The sequence below is a fragment of the Pinus tabuliformis genome, chromosome 8 (assembly GCF_031772625.1).
Source record: "Pinus tabuliformis cultivar Carrire ecotype Pingquan chromosome 8, CPIR1, whole genome shotgun sequence".
NCBI lineage: Eukaryota > Viridiplantae > Streptophyta > Pinopsida > Pinales > Pinaceae > Pinus > Pinus tabuliformis.
Window position 1 is genome coordinate 53,174,254 of NC_142294.1, and position 18,515 is coordinate 53,192,768.

The 18,515-nt window shown below is 38.0% G+C and overlaps 1 pseudogene; it reads right to left on the reverse strand.

Annotated features, from left to right (window-relative positions):
- Nucleotides 1–16,999: 16,999 nt before the first annotated feature.
- LOC149234108 (putative carboxylesterase 6 pseudogene) lies at nucleotides 17,000–17,398 on the reverse strand (annotated as a pseudogene).
- Nucleotides 17,399–18,515: the final 1,117 nt, after the last annotated feature.

Consider the following 18,515-nt stretch of genomic DNA (forward strand, 5'->3'; position numbering starts at 1 on the left):
ATATGGATGCACATGAATATATATGTTTTTCTTTAAAATATGAATATTTTATACGTTTTCGGTAAACTGGTTTTTTTTCCCCGATTTTTTATCAGTTCCCGGTCCACAAGGTTTTTCGGTTCGATCACTGGTTCGATTCTGACAACATTGACGAGAAGACAAAAAACGAAAGGAGGATGAAAAGGGTGTAGGCTTCCCCAGTGGAGTCACCATTTTGTTGTGAAGATAAATCCCTTCTGCATACATAAGTGATCTCTCTAGTCCAATGAGAGGATATAGCAACAAACTGGACAAACTAGTGCAAAACTCTCCCATTTTATGTTGAAAAATGCAAAGTGAGAGAGAGAAACCTACCTCACTCTGATGCTAAGCGCTCAACTTTTGATGATGATCTCGATCCCTTAGCTTCCAAGCTCGCTCCTCACTATTCCTTGCGTCTGAATACCTGCAAGAGAGATCAAAAGACAAGAAGGGATACGAGAGCATACATAGTATAATTCAAACATAAACTACATGACATATCAAGGAACATCATGCTAAATGAATAAATATTTATACATTTATGGAAAGTAAACGCCAGATGTATTTATTAATGAATAAAAAAGGGAAGCATACAACCATGTGCCTTGATGTTGAAGGCCTCCTTCAGGATGGTTCCAAGTCCAAGCCAAACTTAACAAGCTCTCCTTTCCTCTCTCACCAAAATGGCAGCATCTAAGCACAATTGAGCAGAAGAATGGCAACCAACAATGACCAACCCATTGAGGAAAGTGAAGAACGTATTTATAGTGATGGAGAGGAGGTTAGAGACCCACCAAAAAGGGAAGAAGGTCCTTATCCCAAAGGTAAGATCCCTAAAGGTAGGATCAAAGGCTCTAAATGGGAATACTCGACCATATCTTCATCCAACAACTACCAGCTCGCCGTTCTCCAGACTTCTAGTAAGAGAAGCTTTTGCTCCATTTTTGGAGAAACTGCTTGAAGAGGATCAACGCGGATTTTCCTATCAAAAGTCACGCTACCAGTGCTAGTCACTAGTTAAACAAAAGATTACCAACACAGATTTTCCTACTAAAGTAGTGTTGGTCTTGCAAATTAGATTTTTTCACAAGTTTTTCCAGAATTGCTTCAAGACATTAGTTCTCCATCTCGTCATGGATGTATTGAGCATATAATTCATGGTGAATGAGTTTACACAGCTTTTGTCGCTTTACGACATTTGTGACGACAATGGCACAAAGGATTCCACTTCAAGTATAAAGTTGGGAATGTGACAAAATATTGTGTAATAGGTGAATATGCTAGGGTTTTGGCATTAAATCAATGTTGAATTGTGTAGCTTGGGAGGTACTCCACAAGGCTAGGAGTTGGGTTTGTTAAGTTTGGTCACAAAAGGCCTTGTTGTTGATCAGTGGTTGTCAATGATGTCAACCCAAGCAACACTAGGGGCTACCCCGATCTTGCATGGACATTTTTCTTGACAACTCATATTATTTTACGTAAAATATCTTCTCGATGGATTCTACTCGTCGAGATGTTTCTGTTGATATATGGTACACCTCTCAGTTCTTCACAGTTTGAGAGTTATCTGCGTTTGAAGTCGGAAACCCCCATTAGTGGGCTAAAACCCCAGTGGTTGAGGCATCACCTTATTCCCCAATGATTGTCAATATATGACAGGGATTTTCACTGTAATCTCACCTTGCATAAGTTGAATAAATTGAAAATCCAAAGATAGTAAACCAATCATTGACTTTACTCTCGGGTAGGACCATATGCACTAAGCCAATCATTGACTTTACTCTCGGGTAGGACCATATGCACTAAGCCAATCATTGACTTCAAATTCTAGTGAAATTAGAAATATTTCTAGGCAAGATCCTTAACACAAAATTAAAAAAAAAAATTAAGAAAAAAAAAAAAAACCCATCATTTTAGGAAACATATTAAATAAGAAGTATTCCTCATATCTAAAAGATCAATATCTCTCCCTATCTAGCTCATGTCCTCCCTTAGCATAATTGCAACAAATAAATTTAATTTTTTAATGTTATAACTCCTTAATTCCTAACTAACGTCTACCACATAAAGCCCTCCTAACCTCCAAAGTTCAACTTATTGAAGTTAGTCTAAAGTTAAACTTATGTCTATAAATATAGACCTAATATCCCTCACAAGTATTGCAAGCCAAGGATTATCTTTGAACGATATACTCTCTGAATTGTTTTGGCCAGCCTGTGGAAGTCAACACAGAAATCAGAGGGCTAGGTTTTGGTCAGAATTTTCGTTTGATAATAGTTTGGACAAGGTGCTTCGTCATTATTCAAGTCTATGCAGGACCAACGAGGGTTTATTTAGGCACACTCTTATTAAGGATTCACAATCTTAATTGTAGATCTGTGTGGTAACAATTAGAAGAAACAAAGATCGTTCGATTATGTTTGGGTTTGGTGATTTGATTTAGTGCAGGTCTACGTATTAAAGAAAAGTGAAGGTTCTATGGAAGTATATATATAGAGTATTGGCACACACACACAAAAAATCAAGCTTTGTTGTACCTTTCAGCCCTGTCATATAGACCTGTAGCAAGTATTCTACTTCAGATCTGTGGTGGAGGTAAAGGAGATCAAATTTGAAGATTTTTATTGAGAAAATATCCAAGTCAAGGTATAAGTCTATTGGATCAAATCATACTCGGTCAAGTCAAGGGTTATCCTGGATACACTTTTAGGATTGATATGGGCACATTTGACTTTTCTAGGTGGAAGATTTGAACAATTTGTAGCAACAAGGTTAAAAGGAACTGCAAGTCATGGCAAGCAACAATAGTATCATTCAGTAACATTTTCATACAGTATGCACTAGAGCAGTGAAGGTCTAAAGCAAAAACAATTCACCTAAAGCAAGCAAAGTTTCAATGTATTTCAAACACTGATGCAAGAACAGTGATAGCAAATAAGGATGTTAGCCACAAGCAACAAAATTGTGAACACTGAAGAAGAGATCATGGAGTGAAAGGACAAGCAAGTGACCAAGAGCAGAAGCAATTCAACAGTATACATCTATATCTATTGTCTTGTAAAAAGTCTGTCCAAGAGTCAATTTCATTTGTCAAATATTATATATCATTGTAAATGGGCCATTATTCATTGTAAGGGAGCCCACATTTATAAAGAGTTTGTGTCATTGGCTAGAGTTGAAGAGGGCAATTTGTTTGAGTCAAGAGTCTAAGTTTTTCGGGATAAGGGTAGGTCCTAGTATTGTCTATCATTTATTGTAAATCATTGTATTGTGGATCATTGTCCCTGGTAAGGGAATCCACACTCGTCTCATTTCAGTCATTATAGGGTGGCAGGGAGGTGCTAGGCAGGTGCATGAAGTTGCCTACAGGTTGGAGCTCGTGAACACTTTAGGGTGGTATGTTGGTCTAGGATGTTGGGGCATCCATTCAGTTGACTACTGAAGAAACCAGGGTGTTGGGGCGTCCTTCCAGTGGGAGCTAGAGAAAAATGCTTTTCTAGAATTCTAGGAAGTTGTAACTTTCATTTCAGTTGGGGCTGGAGATTAAAGAATTTATTCGAAAAACGTTTGGTGGTTTTTGACCCGGAGGGGGTTTTCCACCTAAAATTCTTGTGCCTACTATGTTCTATTGTTTATTGTTTTTGCTGCATAAACATTAATAATAATTGAAGATTAACTAATGCTCTAAAAGATTTAAAAAGTGTTAATTTCTAAGGAATACTAATTCACCCCCCATCTCAGTATTTCCAAGAATTGCTATCAGAGCTTGGTTCCTTCAATAGCAGTCTAACAACTGGAAGGAGATCATGGAGTATACTAAGAATATAGTTCCTTTGTTCAATGGAAATAATTATGCACTTTGGAGTGGAAGAATGCAGGTTCATTTGTTGGCGCAAGGATACAAAGTATGGGTGGAATAAAATTTATTGTTATTCAAATAAAATTAATAACATACAAATTTATTGAAATCATTAATCATATATTTTTATAGTTGTTAGTTGTTTAAAAGTGATTTTTTGAGAAAACGATGTGATAAAGTGGTGAAGCATCTTAAGTTTCGGGTGAACACTTTTCCTATTCTTGTCCCTAATGATGGGTGAAGTGTTCAACCTAAACGTGGGATGTTTCGGGTGAACACAGTGGTGTAGAAGTGATTTTTGGAGAAAACTATGTGATAAAGAGGTGAAACGTCTTACGTTTCGGGTGAACACTTCACCCATTTCTTCTCTGTGATGATGGGTGAAGTGTCCAACCTAAGCATGGCACATTTCACCTCTTTTTCACACAACTTTCTCAAAATCACTTCTATACCAATTACAAATATTAGCGAAAAATATTTTAATCTAATTTTTATAATTATTTAAATATAAAAATACATTTCAATATTAGAAATTCATAATTTTATTACACAAACTTGAAATAATATTAATTTTAAACTCTACTTAAAATAATACCAGCCTAGATCCACCTTAACCCCGAATCTACCAAGCACCTAGAGGGATCAAATCTCTTTTCATTCTAAAAGAAGTTTGCATATCAAGATATTTGATCCCTCCAGAGTTAAGATGGATCTAGGTTTGTTTAATTCCCCCCTTAAATAGACTACATTCCACATGAATACCATGGATCAATACCATAGGTTGGAGAAAATGATGTGATAAAGTGAAACGTCCCACGTTTCGGGTGAACACTTCACCCATTTATTGTCTCTGATGATGGGTGAAGTGTTCAACCCAAATGTGGGACGTTTCACCTCTTTTTCACACAATTTTCTCAAAGCCACATGACTAAATGAGGAAGATGATCATAATGAAATTGAAAACCTATGTTGTGCGGGGCTAAAAATCCTGACATTATTTTACAGTCTCCTCAGCTGAGGGCTGAAAATCCTGACATTAATGTACCCTCTGGAGGGTCTTCTCATCAATGAATACTGGGGAAACCTCATCAATGAATACTGGGGAAATGAGAAGAGATAGAATGTCCAGATCTGATTTCAAAATGGGAGGCACGGGAAAAGACCTCAGGGCGAAGCCCTACAGAGCCAGATCTATACCTTCATAATCAAGACCTAACACTTTCTATTGATTGTGTAGTTCCAGGTCCATTTCAAGATCGAAAACCAACTTCTTCTGACCTTCATGATCAAGCTTATGAATTTGAGGTATTCGAGCAAGCAATTTCCCCATTACAGTCACAAAACGTAGGAGCAACGGGCATGTTAACCTGAAACATGCCTAGTTTTCATCTTGGGTAACTGCATACTGGACGTGGATGGTGTTATGGCAAGGCAGGGATTGAAGGAGAGAAACAAGTGGATGTTTATCAAGTACTATTACACTCTTTTGCTTGCATCAAAGCAAAATAAGGTGAAAAATCTATTAAGTAACCTCCTAATGCCTAGTGCTAGCTCTCCAATGCATAAAATAAGGGAGGGCTACATATAACAAAGCTAAGTGTTAAGGTATCCCTCAAGTGAGCTCCAACAATACAAACACTATTTTTTTTGTGACATTGATGATTCTGGATATGTTATCACTCCATCAAAGTTATCACATTATTTACTATATTATTCTATTGTATTAGATGGCATTTTCATGTAATTTTTATTATATTATTTTATTGTATTGGAGGTTATCTTCTTAAAGTGATATATTTGTGAAATAAAATGTATTGTTATTCAAATAAAATTAATAATATATAATTTTTTTGAAATCGTCAATTATAAGTATTTTTGAATGTATATTTCAATAGTAATTAGTTGTTAGTTGTGTAGAAGTGATTTTTTGGAGAAAACGGTGTGATAAAGAGGTGAAACGTCCCATGTTTCGAGTGAACACTTCACCCATTTCTTGTCCCTGATGACGGGTGAAGTGTTCAACTTAAAAGTGGGATGTTTCACCTCTTTTTCACACAGTTTTCTCAAAATCGCATTTACACCAATTATAAATATTAGTGAAAAATTATTTTAATCTCATTTTTATAATTATTTAAATATATAAATACATTTCAATTTTAGAAATTCATAATTTATTATACAAACTTGAAATAATACTAGTTTTAGACTCTACTTAAAATAATACCAAATTAAAAAACTCTCGTTTGCGCGCGTCGCTGCTGCCTCTACGACTGCACCCCTACAAACCATCCTCACAGCCATGGCTCCAGAGGGAGGCTCTGAGCCTCCTTCCTCCCTCCCCCCTGAGCTCCTAGCCTTCAAACAGCTGGTGAACGAATGCAGAAAGTGCCCAATTTCAGCCTCCTAGCAGAAGTTCATCAAGAAGATGGAAACAATCTCGATCTTTGCTCTTCCAGCTGAAGAACCCTGTCGTGCTGCCTTGAATATTGCAGAAAGAGGACTCATCGGCCAGTTCACTGGGTTATGGCCATCACCAAGAGCGATTGAATCGTGGGTGCAACGCAACTAAAGACCGCTGGTCTCAGAAGGAATAAAATGTCATTTCGTCGATAAGGGTTATTTCGTTTTCATTTTTTACTGCATTAAAGATAGGAACGTCATCTTTAGAAACGGGCCATACTTCATGGGACCCCAGGGCCTGTACCTAAACAAATGGACTCTAGACTTTGATCCAACCCAAGATGTGCTCTTGGATGTACCTGTCTGGGTGCGCCTCCCTCATTTACCCTTGCACTGTTGGAGCCCGAAGACTTTAGAAACCATTGGAGACACCCTTGGAAAGTACATTAACAGAGCTGACAGGAAGGGACAATACTCCTGTGCTAGAATTTGTGTCAAGGTTGATTTGGAATTTGGACTTCCAGAAGCTATAAAACTAACAGTGGCAGAATGGACTCATGTGCAAGAACTGGATTACGAGCAACTGCCCTTCAAGTGCAGTCATTGCCATGGATACGGGCACTTTACAAGAAACTGTAAAAAGAAAGCCGAAGAATAAACAGAGAAAATGAAAGGAGACCAATAGACAACGGTGCAAAAAACGGCCTCATCAAAGCAGCACAACGATCGAGAGGGAAAGGGGCACAAGCGGGAACCAGTGTGCCATCCACAGAACTATAGCCGGAAGGGATAACACCCCCTAGAACAGACCTCCCCTCAAATTCCTTTGCAACTCTCAGCACACAGGAAGAAACCCCTATTACGGAAAGTTATGTAGAACAGCAAGCAAACCCCTCATTAATCGAGGAAGGAAATGCAAGGGCCTCCCTAGCCCAAAATGACTCCCCAGAAAGAGGCTCTCCGCCATCCTCTTATGCAGACATGATAAGAAAGAAGCCCTTGGAATTGACAGGCTCATTGGAAGAGGAGACAATTGAAAGGCCCTCGAAGTGGGCAGGGAAGAAATCCCTCAAGGAAGCAAGAGAGGAAGAAGCAGAGAGGCAAAAAATTCAAGGAAGTCAGTCCACTCTAGAAATGTCCATAAGTCGAAACACCAGAGCACGGCCACCAAAGGGAGGCCTCTCTTCCACTACCCCAAATAAATAATGCGTATAGTCTCTTGGAACTATAGAAGCTTGGGGAACCACTTGAAGACTGCAGTTGTTAAAGATCTCATGAAAATAGAAACCCTAGAGATCCTCATGCTCCAAGAGACAAAAATAGAAGGGAAAGCCCTTCTTGAGTTAAGCAGAACGAACTAGAAGACCAAAGCTGGGGTGGCCGTAAGCGTAAGGGGAACCGCAGGAGGACTTGTCACAGTCTGGATGGAGGAATTGTTCCAGCTGGAGAATTCCTTCGAGACTCAACATTGGATTTACATCGAACTTCAACATAAAGCAAGTAAGCCCACTCTCGCCCTGTTTAATCTTTATGTTCTTGTTCTTTACCTGGAGAAAAAAGAGTGTTGGCAAACACTTATAGATTTGTAGAATGTTATTCTCCCATGAACATTGTAATATCAGGAGATCTAAACATCATTTTTGACCCAAAAGAAAAAAGAGGGGCTAACAATAACATAGATCCATTGCTACCCCTTGTGGAGGACATAATTCAGCAGTGGGATCTTCTTGATCTTAAACCCAAAAAGGGGAGATACACTTGGACCAACAACAGAACAAGGGCGGCTCACATCTCAGCTAGGCTTGACAGATTCCTAGAGCAGAGCACTCTTTTGATGGATAAGAGAATAGTATCAACGAGAATCCTACCAAAGCTCACCTCGGACCATAAACCCATCCTCTTACAACTGGACGAGGAAGAAAACTTGGGGCCTATACCGTTTCGCTTCAGCCCTTTGTGGATAGAGCAGGAAGGGTTTATGGAAGTCGTTGACAAGGCCTGGTCTATCACGATCACCGGGTCACCCAGTTATGTTTGGGAGCAAAAAATAAAAGCAACCAAAGCAGCTCTAAAAGAGTGGGTCAAAAAGCCTCCAAACATCCTCACCACACATAGAAAAGAAACTGTCCAACAGTTAGCAGATTTACAGTTGGAGATGGAGGACAAAGACGTAACCACATATGAATTGGAGAAAGAACAAGTAGCCCAACTTGCTTCTTTCAGCTCTTTCAGAAAAGAAGAAGAATCCTGGAGGCTTAAGTCCAGAAGCCTATGGTTGAAAGCAGGTCACTGAAACACAGCCTTCTTCCACAGGAAATTCAGAGCACGCCTCTCCCGGCATCACGTCTCAGAAATCACCTCAACAGATGGGACAGTCACCAAAGGTTTCGCCCAAGTTAAAGAAGTTGCTGAAACTCACTTTTAGCAGTTATACACAGAGGATGGAATAGGAGACGAGGCGATTTCCAATGACGTCCTCTCCCAGATCCCTTCCTTGGTCAACGACGAGAATAACTCAAATCTTATGAAAACCTTCACTAAGGAATAAATCAGTAATATAATTTGGGACATGGACCATGACAAAGCCCCAAACCCAGATGGTTTCTCGGCACACTTCTACAGAGCTTGTTCGACAATCATCAAATCTGACCTACTAAGAATGGCAAAGGATTTTCAAAAAAAGGGTAAAGTGGGATGCAGTACCAAATCCACCTTTCTCGCCCTAATACCCAAAGAAGTGAATCTGGCTGCCTTTGTTAGATTTAGACCCATTTCACTTTGTAATGTCTCTTACAAAATTCTTGCTAAATTGCTCGCAAACAGAATTAAACCTCTATTATCCAAGCTCCTTTCTCCCATTAAGGAGGATTCGTAGCAGGAAGACATATTTTAGATAATGTGATACTTGTTCAAGAATCCATGCATTCCCTGCACAATCGGTATGGGCTCTCGTCCTTCATGGTCTCAATGCACTCGCCCCTCTCCAGTGCACAGTCATGGAACTTTTCTCCACCTGGACTACTAAGTACCCTAGGGCTCTTAGCGCACATTCTCTGTGGAATCGGATCTGGCACTCCATTCCCAAGTTCATTTGCTTCAAGCTCTGGCTTGCCCGAAATAATTGGATATTCAACAATGTATCGTCCTCTCCCTTGTTTGTTGTAGCCAGAGCTAAGGCATCCTTGATAGAAGCTCTTGGGAACTACCCCAGCAAGTTAGATGATACCCTCATAACTAAAGAACGAAGCTAGCTGGGTTTCCTTTTCACTCGGGTCAGCAAGGAAGTACCTACTCACCCCACATTCAATCCTACTTGGCGCATCAGAACACCTGATGCAGAGTTCCAAACCTGGTGGAGGAAGCAGGGAAAGGTAACAGTTTTCTTTGATGGCGCCTCCAAAGGCAACCCAGGGATCTCTGGTGCAAGTGGAGTGGTCTACTCTCAGGATGGCTCCCGTATATATAAATACAGCTGGGGTGTAGGACAGAGCACAAATAATCAGGTTGAAATTCTCAGGCTTCTCAAAGACTGCCAGATTGCTCAGGAGCATGGCCACACAGCTCTTCAGGTCTTTGGGGACTTAGAGCTCTTGATAAAGACAATAAACTCAGAAGAGCACCTAAGCAATCCGGATCTCAACAACACTCTCCAGAGGTTGCGGGGCTTGCTGGGTTTCTTTACCTCTTCCTCCTCCTTTCACATCCTCCGCACCTCAAATAAGGAGGCGGATCTGCTTTGGATTCAACCCTGATTCAATGTAATGTGTTTCTCTATTACATTACGGAAGAAATGGTCTACTATCCTGTGTATCTTCTTGAATCGCCATCCCCGACCTTGCAAATCCAACCACACCAAGTACGGTATATAATCTGCCATTTTGAAAGCACAGGCTAAAAGAAAACTTTGTTTGATGTTTTCAATTAACTGTTGGTCAGAATACTTTCTGCCGAAGGCTATCTTGCAGATAATGGCAGTCGCTAGGGTTCACACAGCTTACGGGATCTGATATAATAGAACGAATCTGCTTATATAAACATATTAGTTCATCATACTATGACCTTATCAGTACATTAGTTTATCAGATTATGAGCTGAGCTTATTAGCTAATCAGATTACTTGGTTATCATTTGATTAGCTATTTGCGTATCCGCGTATCAGCTACTCAACATATCCGTTTATCAGCTGATTATTTTATCGCATATCAGCTTATCTACTGATCTGCTTATCTGCGTATAACCTTATCTGCGTATCACCTGATTTTCTTATCAGCATATAATCTGATCTGCTTATAAACATATCACCTAATCTACTTATCATCTGATCTACTTATCAATTTATCAGCTCATCTGCTTATCAATTTATCATATGATATGCTTATCTGCTTATCATCTGTTTGCTTTTCTGGGGATATGCTTATCAACTTATCAGTTTATCTACTGATACACGTTAGCTTATCAGGTCATCAGCAAATCAGCTTATCTACCAATCTAGTGATCTACATATCTGTTTATAAACATATCACAAGATCTGCTTATCAACGTTTCAGCAGATCATCTTATCTGCTTATCGTCTGATGTGCTTATAATTTATCAGTTGATGTTATCAAAGTAGCAGCCTATGCTTATCAGTTGTTAGTTGATCTGCTTATAGGGTATCAGCAGATTTTCTTATCTGGTATATGCTCTTTGGCTTATCAGAGGATCAACAGATTATCTTATCTTTTGATCTGCTTATTAATTTATAGGTTTATCAGCGCATCTAATAATCATCTTATCAGCTTACTGTTGATCTAGTTATCAAGTTATTAGCTTATGTACTTATCATATTATCAGCGGATCAAGTTATAATCAGATAAGCTCCTGAGCTTCCCGAGCTTGTAAACATAACTTATAAACTTATAAGCAAATAATCTAATAAACTTCTACGCAGATATGCGAAATCCCGTAAGCTTGATCAAAAATCTGGCTATGTGGTCATATAACCATTGTTGTCCCCCGAGTCTTCACTGATCCATTGTTGTTGATCCATTAGTGGCGAGCGGAGTCATAGCGGAGTCATCTTATGCCGTGATCAGCTTTACCATGTGACTACAGGAAAATGGGTGGATGGGTCAGTGAGTTGGATGAGTATTCAGTTTGCAGGTGAAGAGGGTTTCAGAGAGAGAGGGTTGGGTTGGACAACATGGTCGCAGTAGCATGCCTCGATCCGTTCTGGTTGCAATAGATAAGATAGGCCACCTGCATGGGAATAATTTTTCATTGAAGAACAAGCCCTGGAAATCCACAGGACTAAATGAGGAAGACAATCATAAAGAAATGAAAACCTATACTATGGAGGGCTGAAAATCCTGACATTATTGTACAGTCTGCTCAGCTGAGGACTAAAAATCCTTTTCAAGAGCCCTCTAGAGGGTCTTCCCATCAATGAATACTAGGGAAATGAGAAGAGGTAAAATTTCCATATCTGATTTCAAAATGGGAGGCACAGGAAAAGACCTCACGAAGCAAAACCCTACAGAGCCATATCTATACCTTCGCAATCAAGACCCACCCTTATGTTGATTGTGCAGTTCCAGGTCCATTTCAAGATTGAGAACCAGCTTCCTCTGACCTTCATGATCGAGCTTATGAATTTGACTTATCGAGCAAGCAATTTCCCCATTATAGTCACAAAACGCAGGAGCAATGGGTAGGTTAACCTGAAACGTGCCTTGTTTTCATGTTGGGTAACTGCATACTGGATGTGGATGGTGTTATGGCAAGAGTAGGGACTGAAGGAGAGCAACGAGTGGATGAATTTCATGGTCATGGTGGCCTTCATCCTTATCCTTATCGATTCCTATCCTTTGTAATCTTTGCAAGAAACCAAAATCAAAAGTTGGACCAACTTTCTTTTAGACCTTCCCACCCCATAAAGCACTGGGTTTTCCAAGTACTATCAAACTCTTTTGCTTGCATCAAAGCAAATAAGGTGAAAAATCTATCAAGTAAACCCTAATGCAAGTGTTAGGTCTCCAATGCATAAATAAGGGAGGTTTACATATAACAAAGCTCCAAGTGGTAAGGAAAGAAAGAAGAAAGAAATTATTTTAATGTCCACGAGGCTAAAGATCGCCTATGGGACAGATAGCTTTTTCATCTGCTTGATGTATTCGGCCCTTTTTTTGTGAAGCTTCACAATAAATGCTCCAGTCTTCTCGACAAACCCCTCGTTAAATAGATTATCCCAAGAGCTAGCTGCCAGTGTATCTGCATAACTTTCCCTATTGTCTTTGAAGGCCTCACATTCTAAAATGAAATGTTTTTCTGTTTCCACTTTTCCAGAAGAACAAAAAATGCATACCCTTTCCTCCCACACTTCCTTTGGCCTTTTCCAGCGCCCTGTTTCACAACGGAGTTGATGAGAATTAGTCCTTAACTGAGAAATAAGAATTTTGGCTCTCCAAGAGATATTGGCCTCTATGTATGCTTTTGGTTGATGATTATGAGTGGGATTAAACACTTCGATATAGTAATTTTTCTTTCTTCCTAGCTCCTTCTCCCAAGTACGTTTGTGGAACTTTTCCATAACAAAAGCTTTTATCTCTTTGTTGTTTATGGGGCACGCATTCAAGCAAATATCCCATTTACTAAACCATTTGTTATTTTGTTGCATCCAAGATTTTTTGCTCTTGCACAATCTATCATTAAAGACAACCTTAGGCCATCTATCCTCTTCCATTTGCTCAATTTTTTTTAAATAACTTATGACTCGCACCATAGCAATTGCTTCAATAGGAGCAGCCCCTGTTTCACTTAACAAGATATCATAAGGCACTGCACTTTTAATCTTAAATTTGTTTGTAATCAAACGCTTCTGAATTTTCTCAATTTGTCTCCACTGCATGTCGGAAGTACTGCTAACCCACAGTTCACAACCATATAGAATCACTGGAATCACTAGAAGCCCAAAAAGAGTTTGAGTGGTCTTCCAGTCCCATAACTCTGCCTCTCTACACCTATTTTGAAAAGCATAAAATGCTTTCCAACCCCCCAAAGTTCTTTTCTTTCTACAACCATTCCAGCTTAGATTTTTGTTGAAGTCAACTCCGAGGTATTTGTATTCCGCAACTTCTTCCAGAATGTTGCCTTCAAAGTAGAACTTATGTTGGTTATGTTTTTTTTCTTAGAGAAGACCACTACTTTCGTTTTGCTGATATTGACTTGCATCCCCACACTTCTACAAAAATGCTCAAGGGATAATAAGTGCTCTTGCAAACCAAGCGTCGATTTAGCAATCAGAATAAGGAAATCTGCATACAAAATAAGCCTTATAACAAACTTGCACAAATAGATACCATCACCCCCTTGCGAATTTAACCACTCCTCAAGCTTGTCGATATATAAACCAAAAAGGGTAGGAGACAGTGGGCAACCTTGATTGACCCCGATATGGCTTCTAAAACTTTCAGAAATGCCTGCCGAAGTTCTAATTTTGACTTTCACCTCTTCATACAGCCTATGCACAGCTGCTCTCAAATGTTTAGGAACCCCAAGTTCCTCCATTCTTTGCCAAAGTTTATCCCTAGGAACCGAGTCAAACGCTTTCCTGAAATCAACAAAGTGAGCTCCAACAATACAAACGCTAGGCTCCAAATGAGTAATATATGATTTTTCTTCTTCTTCTTTTTTCTGACATTGACAATTCTAGATAGGTTGGAACTCCCTCAAGTTATCACATTATTTACTATATTATTCTATTGTATTTGATGACATTTTCATGTAATTTTTATTATATTATTTTATTTTAGTGGAGGTCATCCTTCATAAAGTAATATATTTGTGGAATAAAATTTGTTGTTATTCAAATAAAATTAATAACATATAAATTTATTGAAATCATTAATCATATTTTTATGGTTGTTAGTTGTTTAAAAGTGATTTTTTGAGAAAACTATGTGATAAAGAGGTGAAGCGTCTTATGTTTCGGGTGAACACTTTCCCTATTTCTTTCCCTGATGATGGGTGAAGTGTTCAACCTAAACGTGGGATGTTTCAGGTGAACACAATGGTGTAGAAGTGATTTTTGGAGAAAAATATGTGATAAAGAGGTGAAACGTCTTACGTTTCGGGTGAACACTTCACCCATTTCTTGTCTATGATGATGGGTGAAGTGTTCAACCTAAACGTGGGACATTTCATCTCTTTTTCACACAATTTTTTCAAAATCACTTCTATGCCAATTATAAATATTAGCGAAAAATATTTTAATCTAATTTTTATAATTATTTAAATATAAAAATACATTTCAATTTTAGAAATTCATAATTTTATTACACAAACTTGAAATAATATTAATTTTAAACTCTACTTAAAATAATACCATCCTAAATCCATCTTAACCCCGAATCTACCAAGCGCCGAGAGGGATCAAATCTCTTTTCATTCTAAAAGAGGTTTGCGTATCAAGAAATTTTAATCCCTCCAGAGTTAAGATGGATCTAGGTCGGTTTAATTCCCCCTTAAATAGAATACATTCCACATGAATACCATGGATCAATAACATAGGTTGGAGAAAATGATGTGATAAAGAAGTGAAACGTCCCACGTTTCGGGTGAACACTTCACCCATTTCTTGTCCCTGATGATGGGTGAAGTGTTCAACCTAAATGTGGGACGTTTCACCCCTTTTTCACACAATTTTCTCAAAGCCACATGACTAAATGAGGAAGACGATCATAATGAAATTGAAAACCTATACTATGCAGGGCTGAAAATTCTGACATTATTTTACAGTTTGCTCAGCTGAGGGTTAAAAATCCCGACATTATTTTATAGTCTACTCAGCTCAGGGTTGAAAATCCTGACATTAATGTACCCTCTAGAGGGTCTTCTCGTCAATGAATACTGGGGAAATGAGAAGAGATAGAATGTCCAGATCTGATTTCAAAATGGGAGGCACGGGAAAAGACCTCACAAGGCAAAGCCCTACAGAGCCAAATCTATACCTTCATAATCAATACCCAACACTTTCTATTGATTGTGCAGTTACAGGTTCATTTCAAGATCTAGAACCGACTTCTTCTAACTTTCATGATCGAGCTTATGAATTTTAGGTATTCGAGCAAGCAATTTCCCCATTATAGTCACATAACGTAAGAGCAACGGGCATGTTAACCTGAAACGTGCCTAGTTTTCATCTTGGGTAACTGCATACTGGATGTGGATGGTGTTATGGCAAAGCAGAGACTGAAGGAGAACAACAAGTAGATGTTTATCAAGTACTATTACACTCTTTTTCTTGCATCAAAGCAAAATAAGGTGAAAAATCTATTTGGTAACCTCCTAATGCCTAGTGCTAGCTCTCTAATGCATAAAATAAGGGAGAGCTACATTTAACAAAGCTAAGTGGTAACGTATCCCTCAAGTGAGCTCCAACAACACAAACACTATTTTTTTGTGACATTGATGATTCTGGATATGTTAGCACTCCATCAAAGTTATCACATTATTTACTATATTATTCTATTGTATTGGATGGCATTTTCATGTAATTTTTATTATATTATTTTATTTTATTAGAGGTCATCTTCATAAAGTGATATATTTGTGAAACAAAATGTATTGTTATTCAAATAAAATTAATAATAGATAATTTTGTTGAAATCGTCAATTATAAATATTTTTGAATGTATATTTACATAGTAGTTAGTTGTTAGTCGTGTAGAAGTGATTTTTTGGAGAAAGAGGTGTGATAAAGAGGTGAAACGTCCCATGTTTCGAGTGAACACTTCACCCATTTCTTGTCCCTAATGATGGGTGAAGTGTTCAACTTAAAAGTGGGATGTTTCACCTCTTTTTCACACTGTTTTCTCAAAATCGCTTTTACACCAATTATAAATATTAGTGAAAAAATATTTTAATCTAATTTTCATAATTATTTAAATATAAAAGTACATTTCAATTTTAGAAATTCATAATTTTATTATACAAACTTGAAAATAATATTAGTTTTAGACTCTACTTAAAATAATACCAACCTAGATCCATCTTAACCCCTGATCTACCACGCGCCGAGAGGGATCAAATCTCATTTCACTCTAAAAGAGGTTTGCATATCAAGATATTTGATAACTATGGGCGCTTGGTAGATCCAAAGTTAAGATGGATCTATGCTGGTTTAATTCCCCCCCTTAAATAGACTATATTCATATAAATATCACGGGTCAATATCATAGGTTCTCAATACCATCACGCTATTTTTATTTTGTTATTTTATTTTGAACAAGTTACAATATTACATTAATTTCTTATTTAATTTAATTTAATTTTAATTTTAATTTTATATAATTTTATTTAGTCAAAATGTTAAACGCTACATTACAACAGCTCTACCATACTGAGCTGGAGAGCGCGTCTAGACGTAATTATTTTAATTTTATTTTTAATTAATATTAATGATATACTCTCTTTTTTAATTAATATTAGTGATATAACTTTTTTTTAATATCTCTTATAATTAAATGTAATTCATAAAAGCTAATAATTATAATTATGATAATGAAAAAATGTTACATAATTTAATGAATGTGATGAAAACAGTTTCCAAGAGAGTTTCCAAGTATTGATAATTACATTGTATTCAATATATTGCATCTAAATAAATATCGCCTGATAATTAAAATCATTAGGCCGATAGGCCTTTCCTATTGAAACAGACTTTCGTCGTCCTTTTCAATCTCACGTTGACACATGACAGCAGTCGTCGTAAGCAGCGGGGAGGCGATGCTCGGGCGTCAGACGGTATTCGACGGAGATTAGCAGCACTCGGGCCGTCGTGGCCACGTCACTCAGGAATGAATGAAAGATTTTCCAGCCAGTGGAGCCGCGGCTGAATCCACCCCCGTGGAAGTAGAAAAGCAGCGGCAGTTTCTGGCCGTGGAGCACGTCATCCGGCAGAAAGAGGCGAACCCAGACACCCGTGGCGGCGTCAATGACGATGTCCTTCGACCTGGCGCCCTTCATCGGTACTAGCTCCGACGCAGCCATAAGTGGCTGCTCATAACGCGAAATGGAGCCATCGGCGTATATTTTAAGGAAGCCGGGAGCGTCCTTCACCACCGTCTGTGACATCTCCATCTGAAAACACCAAAACTCAAAGCTATACCTACTTGCTGCTTCTATTTCTTCTTCTGCAGCAGTGAACTCCAACGTCCTCGGGTTGAGTCAAGCGAGAGGCGTGTGCATATATGTAGGCGGTGAGCAGTTGAAACTTAACAGCAGTCGTAGGCGTTAGGTTTCAACGAAAGACGGCTAATTTGCTTTTATTCGGAACTTGAACTTTAAATGGAACGAGTCTAGAAAGTAGAGTCAAATTTCTTTGGCATGCTTTTCATGGAACGAGTCTTGAACTTTAAATGGAACGAGTCAAATTTCTTTGGCATGTTTTTCATATCATGACTTCCTGGTTGATAATTTGTTTTTATTCTCAACTTGAACTTTTAGGTGGAAGCATCTCAAAAAGCTACGCTCCATTCATGTGGTCAGGGTTTTTTTGGGTATTTGTTTTCGTGATGTATCTCAACTTCGGTCTCCTTTCGCTCACCATATCAAATAATCATTTAAAAAATAAATTTAAAAATTGTAAGATGTTTCATGGAAGTGTTGTTGTTTATGTTATTAATGTAAAAGTTGAAGATCATAGATTTGGGTACACATATTTTAAAATGAACAAGTATATATGGAAAATAAATTTAAAAATTCTAAGATGTTTCATGGAAGTGTTGCTGTTTATGTTATTAATGTAAAAGTTGAAGATCATAGATTTGGGTACACATATTTTAAAATGAACAAGTATATATGGAGAATAGTATTGGAGTTATCTTTCCATGAAATTGTATGATGAAACATGGTTAGTGTTCCTAAATTTTAAGGAATGTGAAGAGTATATGTGAAAAAAACTCGTTGAAGTTGAGAGAGGATTTGTTGGCGTTGGATGTTAGTTTGTTGTGTATTTTTTATGATGGCAAAGGTCATATTTCTAATGATTTTTATTTTATATAATCATTCTAAACTCATTGTGTAATATACATTGTTTATACAAATATAAATTCTTTCTTTCGTGTAAACCTACATATATAATTATTAGGCCGACAGGCCTTTCCTATTGAAACAGACTTTCGTCGTCTTTTTCAATCTCACGTTGATACCTGGACCGTCTACACTTTTTGATCTCCGTCTGACATTTGTGCACAGT